The sequence below is a fragment of the Lactuca sativa genome, chromosome 5, assembly GCF_002870075.4.
Source record: "Lactuca sativa cultivar Salinas chromosome 5, Lsat_Salinas_v11, whole genome shotgun sequence".
In the NCBI taxonomy this organism is placed as follows: Eukaryota; Viridiplantae; Streptophyta; class Magnoliopsida; order Asterales; family Asteraceae; genus Lactuca; species Lactuca sativa.
In genome coordinates, this window is record NC_056627.2 from 47,234,705 (window position 1) to 47,244,295 (window position 9,591).

The following is a 9,591-nucleotide window of genomic DNA, read 5'->3' on the forward strand; positions in this document are numbered from 1 at the left end:
GCGTTTCCTTACCATCATTCTTATGAACAAAAGAAACCTTATGACACTTAGATTTTGTGGTGTATTCATTCTCGTCCATGTGAATTTGTCGTAACCATAATCACAAGATAATGTTGATGACAAATCCAAACTCTTATGGATAGAACTTGCTTTTCTTAATTTCTTGCCATCAAGGGTCCCACCATTGCTTCCAAGTTATTTAGCAGTTCACCCCTCCATTTCAATGTTCTTTCCATTGAACAAGGTGCCTTGCCCTTATACAATCCATTGAGAACTCGTAGAACTCATTTGCATAATTAACTCAATTTGGAATGACACAGAAACAAAATTGTGTCAACACGATAGGTCGTAAACCTCAAGTCGTGTGCTAATGTTGTATTATAAGGTCTATTCTTGATTTGTTCTTGAAACTTTTCAAGACCATTAAGACTCCCACTGATTCATTTACATATAAGATTACCTTGTTAAGAAACATTTCTTGACAAAAAAATATTCAAGAGTTAGTGCAACCTTTATCAAGACAAAACTTTTCACATAATTGGTCCTAGTTGGTCTTTGTCTTATCCAAGACATCACAACTTAACAATTTCAAATGTGCGAGAACAAGAAAACCTTTTCCAAGTTCCATATTTGACGAATGTTATAAACCTTCTTAAGACTTATCACCTAATTCACAATCTTGGAGTATAACTCTAAGACTTGACATTGGAACGAAGTATGATTGACTTCTTGATTTAACCATTTTCACAATTCTCATTTCCTCTTCTTAGACATACAAATTGTACTAAGAATCACTTAGAGGATCAATTGAGATATGGTTCTTAATCATTAAGTCCTATCATAAAACACAATAAAAGGTACTCTCCCTTCTTCTTAGAACAGAGAAACTTTTATCTTTTTGCCTACTTGATTCTTCTTATTCGTTCTGCTATTGATTGAAACTCTTTTAATCAATTCAAAATTATACTTAATCTTATAAGTGTAACCATATTTACTAAACATTAGTAAATCATGACGAATATCTTGTCACTCTTGTGGTGGACTTGATCAACACACAACTTTGTGTACTTGATCTCATTGTCCTTCACTTGACACTTTGCCAACGACTAGTCTAAATTTCCCAAATGTGATAGTTTTCATTCATCATGCAATTCTTGTTTCACGATTCCAAGTTCCTATCCACTTGAAACTTGGGCGATGAAAACTCTCCCTACTTGGTAAACTTTTGACGCTTCCACAGGTAATCTAATTAAGAATCAAATCCATATTTCTAATATTTAGAAGTACATAAACATCAATTTTTTCATATATGCCATTGCAAGGATAATCAAATAAGATAAAATCCAAAATTTATTTTATTCATCAAAACAACGGAAAACATGTCCTTACAACGCAAAATTCAAATGAAAAACTATGTATTCTAATACTCCTAACAAATCTATCATAACTTCCTAAGCTCAAAATCTGATCTTCGAATCCATGCGATCGCAATCCATTTCTTCGTGACCAGACTCATCTTGCTATTCCATCAACCTTCCTTTCTTTTCTTTGATCCTACAAAACATGCACATGTAATCTTATCACATCATGTATAAAGAATAGGAATTTAATGGAGTTAGATAGTGGATTTTTATACCTGAAGCAGAGCCACACTTCTTGACTCTTCCATCTCTTAGACTCTTCAGTTCCTTTGGCAGCTTCGAATCCATTTCCCTTTCCCTTGGCAGCAGAAACATGTGGCCTCTCCTAGAGCGTCCATGGAAGCATGGTTGGTTGATTCACTAGACAAATATGCTTCATTACTTCGCCAAATCATTTCTGATTCAGCAGCAATGAGTATGTAAGTTAAGTCAATGAGGGTCGCGTCAATTTCCATCATATAATACTCTCTTATGAACTTATCATATGATTCAGGGAGTGACTGAAGAACCCAGTCCACAACCACCTTATTGGGGAAAGACGCACCTAACACAATCAACCTATCGATGTGTGATTTCATCCCTAGGACGTGAGCACACACGGGTTTACCATCTTCATGTTGCATTGCCAATAGGGTCTCGGTGATCTTGAACCTTTCAAATCTTCGATCTTGTGGGTTGGGGAGAACAACGGGAGGAGGAGGAGGAGGGAGTGAGATCAAGCTAGTCCATATTGATCCTTCACTTTAGAACAAGCTATCACTTTCAATAGGAACACCTTTTCCTTGGGATCCGGGAAGACCATGGTTAGAATCAGACATCTACAAAACGGGAGAAATTTCAAGTTAGTTGATTGATTGAGTCCTTAATAAATCACCCAAATGAGATATTAAGACTAGGACCTAACACAATACGCCACAACCTAGAAAAGGGATGTTGTAATCTAGTTGCAGAATATTTGAAGGTAAGTGAATGACGATTCACTAATTTTCCACCATGAAAAACGAAAAAGAAATTTAAGTTTTAAATTTATGAAAAACTCCTAGATTCTTTGAGATTCATTGAACATTTCAATGGCATGTTTAAATCTCGATATGCCCCTCTAGTTTGTGACTGGGATGCCGAGGAACACAAAGCAGGTGTGAATAACCATGCAAACTTACATGGAGCCCCTACATGTTACAGTCATCTATTCGATGTGCCGGTAAACCACACATGCTCCACCGAACTATGACAAACATTGAGTCACCCTTTTCTACCTTCGCTTAGAGCCATTTAGTGTGCCGGTAAACCACACACGCTCCACTAACGTCTTCACAAGGGTACAAAGTGTAATTTCATGGAATTGCATCAATTCACTTTTGCCTAAGTAACTAAGATTGGGAATTTGTAGAACATTTAATTACTTTTGTACTTCATTATACTTATAATGGAAGGTTTTTTTCCTATCCTACCCGTTCGGCTAACGACCCTCCACTAATCAAGAGTGCGGTGGGTAAGAGTGGATACCCATTCAATCGCCATTTTATAGGCAATTTCCTTAAACACGCCTTATAAACCAGCTTCGTGAATGAGGCCTACTAACGGTAAGACTGACTTTTACTTATACATATATATAATGTTAGACTTTTAATGTTATATATAGTATAGGGTGTGTTTTACACTTTTAAAATACTAGGTGGTCAAATATAACAATTATACTTTTAATTGTAAACCAAAACTTTTATGGATTTATTAAACTTCTTTTAATTATACACCTTAATTAATTAATAAAACCATAAGGGTGTGATTTTAACTTTTCAAAACAATACTAGGGTTTTAGAATTTAACATTCCTAAATTAAACTTTTAATCAACTTTTAAATTCCAAAACTTGAGGGCAAGATTTTGAAACTTTTTCAAAACAATTTAGTTTTAATTTCTCTTAAAATTTTTCGAATTTATGACATGTAAATTAAAATTTTAAATGTTAAAACTCTTGATTTAATAATTATCTTGAATTAGACTATTAATTTAATTATTAAATCATAAGGGATTATCTAAATCATGAGGATAATTACCATTTATACATTTAAGATATCCTAATCCCTTAATTATCTCCCTAGATCTCGAAAATAAGGATAGGATAATGCAAAATCTATAATTACCATATATAACAATTAGATGATAATTACAAGATGTGGGATAATCTAAATCCCTAAAATTTAGGATCTTATCTTGGGGAGGAGGCAAATTTCGAAAATCAAGGGATTAAAACAAACCCTAGATTTCGAAATTTAAGGGTTTAAGGAAAGGATTTGAAGATCTTATTCAAACTCTTGCAAATTAGGGTTTGCAAACCCTAATCTCGAAAAACCCTAGCCTTCGTCGGATCCACTTACACCAGGTGAGTTCATACCCCTGAATGAACCTTTTAAATGTTTTTACATGTTTTATAGGGGGGAATACAAGTTAAACATGCCAGTTATCATATCAATCACATGTGATTGATAACCAGCATGCACAAGGATTTACCACACTGTAAACTGTTTACTGAGTAGGATACTATAAATGGTTTTCTAAAATGTTTTCACTTGTTCAAAACTCATATTTATACTGTTTATTCAAAGTTTCATTTCAAACTGGTATATGAAAGATTTCCAAGGAATTTATAAAGGTTTTCAAACTTATTTTACCAAAGAATACCAAGTTGCGATTAACTTAAGTATAAAGGTTTTTGCAAGGTTTTTCATCAAGGTTTTCTTTCATGTTGTATACTCTTACTTGTTAGATACCATTGCTTCGCTTATACTTAGTTTAAACTCCTACTTGATAACGTTTCCACTTCGTGATACGCTTATACCTGTTAACGCTTATACTTCACGATCCGGTTATTCCACACTGTATGCTTATGCTTCACGATTCGGTTGTTCCACACTATACGTTTATGATGGGTTTTAGTCATAAGACATCCTATGTGCTCATACAAACCCTAATGCTTGGATCTAGGTTTCTCTATTGTACATGCTTGTTATCCAAGACTATAAACCCTAATTCTAGCATTCAAATAATCATATTAACATGAGAATAGGTTTATAATGTTACCTTGATTGTTATGTAGCAATAACAATCCCAAATCTCCTTGTATTGACTTTGGAAGGCTTAGAGTCACAAGTGTCACTCCTCTAATGGCTTACAAACACCATAAGCAAGTGGAGAAGGTATAAAGAGAGAGGAGAGAGGTAGAAATTTGTCCTTAGATGCTCTAGGGATCAAGTGCACGAAATCCTAAGGCCTTAGGGGTCTTTATATAGGGTTGGGATTAGGGTTTCAGTCCTTATCCTTATCTAGTTACTTGTCCATCAAGCAACCATAAGATAAGCCTTGAAAAAATCCCTATCTCTTGGACCTTGGACGATTTTAAGGATATCCTTATCCTTGAATTCGTCCATCCTTTAACAAGGATAACCATTGCCCTATTTTGCAACTATCACATAGTTACAATTCAGCCCCTCTAGTTTAATTAATTACATTTGATCACAAAATTAATTCTTAATTAATTATTGACCAATATTAATTAAACAAATATGATTTCTCCTTTAATATATTATTCTTATAACATATTAATAAATCATAATAACCTCTCTCTCTAGTTATCTCTCCAATCAAGTTGCTTTGGTGAAGGCAACCCAAAAGGACCATGCACCATCGGGTCAAGTACATACCAAAATAGTTATGGACTTAGACACTAATCCAAAAGTTTATACATCACAATTCTGTTATTCCACACTATACGTTTATACATCAGAATTCGGTTATTCAACACTGTACGCTTATACTTCATGATTCGGTTATTCCACACTGTACGTTTATACATCACGATTCGGTTGTACTCCACGATACGTTTCCACTTGTTACACACTCAGACGTAGTTAGATGTATGTCTGTGCTTGTATAGATGCATATAAATAATGATTGAAGGACTTAGGAAGGCTTGTTCGCCGTATTTCCTTTTCTTCGTTGAGATGTGGTCTGGTGGGATCAGATGGTTTTCCGAAGGTCGTTTGGTTCATTAGTTATATATTATGTATGCAAACATAGACATATAGGTTTACTCTAGTCAGTTCAGTTGTGAGTCTGTACCTCTAGTTCAACACTTATATTTGAACCCACTACCCACTATTTAGGATGCATCTTCGGGACACGGCCTTCTCCGTCGTCTAGTTTGTAACTAGAGTCTCCTGTAGGGAGAGCGGACATTGTGTGTATATATCTATACGGGATTGACACCCCCGCACCCTGACTGCTAGCTACAGTCCACGGCCTACCAAGCCAAGGGGTGACAAATGTCACATTTATAGACACTTGCAGGGCGTCAGGTACTCTAGTGTCGGTTAGTATGGTTACGAGTATCCCAGGTTACCTTATAATTCATGGCCTTAAGGTAACGGTATTTCACACTGTATGTTACACTGTACTTTACATTGTATACTGAAAACCCACTCTCAGAGTCACACTGTTTTTAGACCTTGCTAGCTGTATCTTTCATTTGATACTGTCTGGGGTCTGTATTCCTTGTTTTAGACCTTGCTAGCTGTATCTTTTATTTGATACTGTCTGGGGTCTGTATTCCTTGTTTTAGACCTTACTAGTTGTGTCTTTCATTTGATACTGTCTGGGGTCTGTAGTCTCTATTTTTAGACCTTGCTAGCCGTACCTTTCATTTGGTACCGTCTGGGGTCTGTGTCTCCCTTTGTTAGACTGAGCCAGGCGTGTCATTCGTTCGATACTCTCCTGGAGTCTATGATTCCTCCTGCCTTAGTCAGCAGTCTTCACTGCTGAGGCATATGTTATTTTCCCTGATCTCTCCTGCTTTCTTTAATAATCAAATTCTGTATTTTGATAATGATAGCGATTAAGGGAAACTACTTTTTACCACATAACACCGTCCAGTCTTGGTAGAAGACTGCTTTTATTAAAGAAAATATAGGATTTTCTGGAAAAGACACTAATGTGATGGATACCCTAAAACTACCACTTTTATTTAAGTTATTTGAATAAAATGACACTAAATACTTATGAACTCACCAACATTTGTAAAAATGCTGATACTCGCTTTTCAAATAACTTGTATTCTCAGGTCAGCATTAGAAAGGTACATTCCCGGAGCTTCTGACGAAGACAGTTTAGTACCAAGCTGCACCTATATATTTACTTGTATTACTTTGATGTATTGTAATGTAAACCATGTAAAACTATTACTATTAATGCAATGTTTTGTTGTACTTTGATTACTATAATGCATGTGTTGTGATACTTGACATGACGTCATCCACCCCAGAACGTTTCCACCGTTCCGGTTTTGGGGTGTGACACCTAAAGCTTTGGAGACATTATCTTTTTGGTACAAAATGCCAACTGTTTACTGACCACAAAAGTCTCAAGTACATATTCAGTCAGCAAGATTTATATATGAGACAACAACGAGCCATGGAGCTGATCAGAGATTATGACTATGAAATCCTGTATCATCCTGGAAAATCCAATGTAGTTGCCGATGCACTTAGAAGGAAATTTTATCGTAATAGTATGTGTTATACTATTACTCACACTACAATGAAGTTCCCTATTCTTGATGAACTAGAGAAATGGCAAGAAGAGGCCTTAAAGCTAGAAAATGTGAAGAAAGAAGGGATTATACATTATACTGATGTTTTACTTGATGATCCACAAGTATTGAAGGTATTTAAGAATCGGCTATGGATTCCAAAGATCGTCGGACTAAGACAAAAGATTTTAGATGAAGCCCATAAGTCTAAACTGTCAATACATCTTGGTACAAGTAAAATGTATTATGATGTAAGAGCTGATTATTGGTGGCCTGGATTAAAGAGAGACATTGGAAGATATGTGCAGGAATGCTTAGTATGCTTACAAGTCAAAGTAGAGCACCGAAAGCCTTATGGAACCCCAGAAAGTCTTAGTGTTCCTGTTTGGAAATAGGAAGAATTGTCCATGGATTTTATTACCAAATTGCCAAAGACTGCTAAACAGCATGACAACATTTTGGGTAATCGTTGACCTCCTGACTAAGAGTGCACATTTTCTCGCAATGCATGAAACAACTCCAATGGAGAAATATGCACAAGTATACTTGGATGAAATTGTTGCGAGACATGGTGTGCCACTAAAGATCATTTTTGATCGTGATACTCACTTCACTTCTCACTTTTGGGCGAGTATGCAACATGAATTGGGATCTCAAGTTGCTCTCAGCACAACATATCATCCCCAGACAGATGGTCAGACTAAGAGAACAATCCAAATAGTAGAAGATATGCCTCATCCATGCGTTTTGGAGTTCGGTGGTAACTAGGACAAATACTTACCTCTTGTCGAATTTTCATATAATAACAGTTACCACGCTTCAATTAAGATGCCACCATATGAAGCATTATATGGTCATAAATGTCGTACGCCATTATGTTGGCGTGATATAGGACATAGAATCCTTGGAGGCCCGGAAATGATTCAAGACGCCACCGACAAGATTCAAATTGTACGAGAAAGAATGAAAGTGACCAAGGATCGACAAAAGTCCTATGCAAAATAGAGGAGACGACCCATAGAATTCCAGGTGAGTGATTTCTTAATGCTAAAGGTATCCCCATGGAAAGGCCTTATGCGATTTGGGAAGAAAGGAAAGTTGAGTCCCAGATTTGTTGGACCTTTCAAAATAACCTAGAGGATTGGTAAACAAGCATAACACTTGGAATTACCGGAAGATTTGACAGGTATTCATGATGTGTTTCATGTGAGTTATCTGCGTAAGTGTTTAGGCATATATGATGAAGGGGTTCCATTATCCGAGGTGAAACTGGATAATAAGTTAACATATGTAGACGTACTTGAAGAAATCGTAAATGAAAGAACGGCTAAGCTACGTAATAAAGAAGTGGAGTTGGTGTTTGTCAAGTGGAAACACCATAGAGGGCCAAATTATACCTGGGAAAATAATAATGAGATAAAAGCGAAATATCCCCATTTATTTTAATCGATGTAATTTCGGGGACGAAATCCTCAAAAGGAGGAGGCATTTGTAACATACACGTTTTGAAATTGTGTTTTTGTAATAAATAATATGATGAAGTATTATATGATTTTGAGAGTAGAGTTTTAACAGATAGTTTTTACATGAAATAAAGTAAAACTATGTTTAGAATCACTCGGAATATATTGGAAGTCTTATGAGTTTCTAATCAAAAGGCAAATATTGAAATTTAACAAAAATATAAATTTTGAAATAAGTAAATTTTTATTATTGAAAATTGTAGAGAATCCCGTTAGAAACATTTAGGTGAAAACCTCATCGAAATCCGAGTTATAACGAAGAAGTTATGACTATTTGAAGTTTCGCGACAGAATCGGAACGACGCCGAATGACGTAAGAAGTGAGTTTTTGATAAACTACTTTTTAGCTTATATGATCTAAATGAAAGTTTTAGTATTTATTAAACCAAGAACTTTCATAAAAAGAATGTCCAAATCTGACTTCGTATGAGGAAGTTATGATTTTTCTAAGTTTCAGAATAGCAGTACACAACTAAAATCTTGAAATAAAGATCGAGTGAGTTTTAAACGACACAACCTAAATGAGAATCAAACATCTCATCGATTGTAGTTTAGTAGTAAAAAGACAGAAGAAAACGGACATCCGATGAAGAAGTTATGATTTTTTAACGGACTTTTCCTGTCCCGGCCCGTTAAAAATATAATATTAAATATGAAATCAAAATTAGCCAACAAAGTCTAAATGAAAGTTGTAGAGTATAATCTCACCTACGCATGGATATAAAGAACGTCAAAAACGGAGTTCGTGTGCAAAAGATATGAATTTTAGAATTTTTTTTAAATAAAAATAAATGAAAATTTGAAGCCTTATCCGAGGGGTACGCCCGGCATTCGTATACAGGGTCAGAAGCTGGCCACGTCTCTCTCTCTCTCTCTCTCTCTCTCTCTCTCTCTTCGCACGAGGCACACATATGGGATAAGATTGCCACATCCGAGACCCGTGTTCCGAATAAACGACACGCCTCGCATGTACGCCCCGCGTATGAAGGCTATGCCCCGCGTACTAAGCCGCCTCGTTGTACAACCAACGTACAGAGGACTACACCCAACGGAGTAAGCAGCTT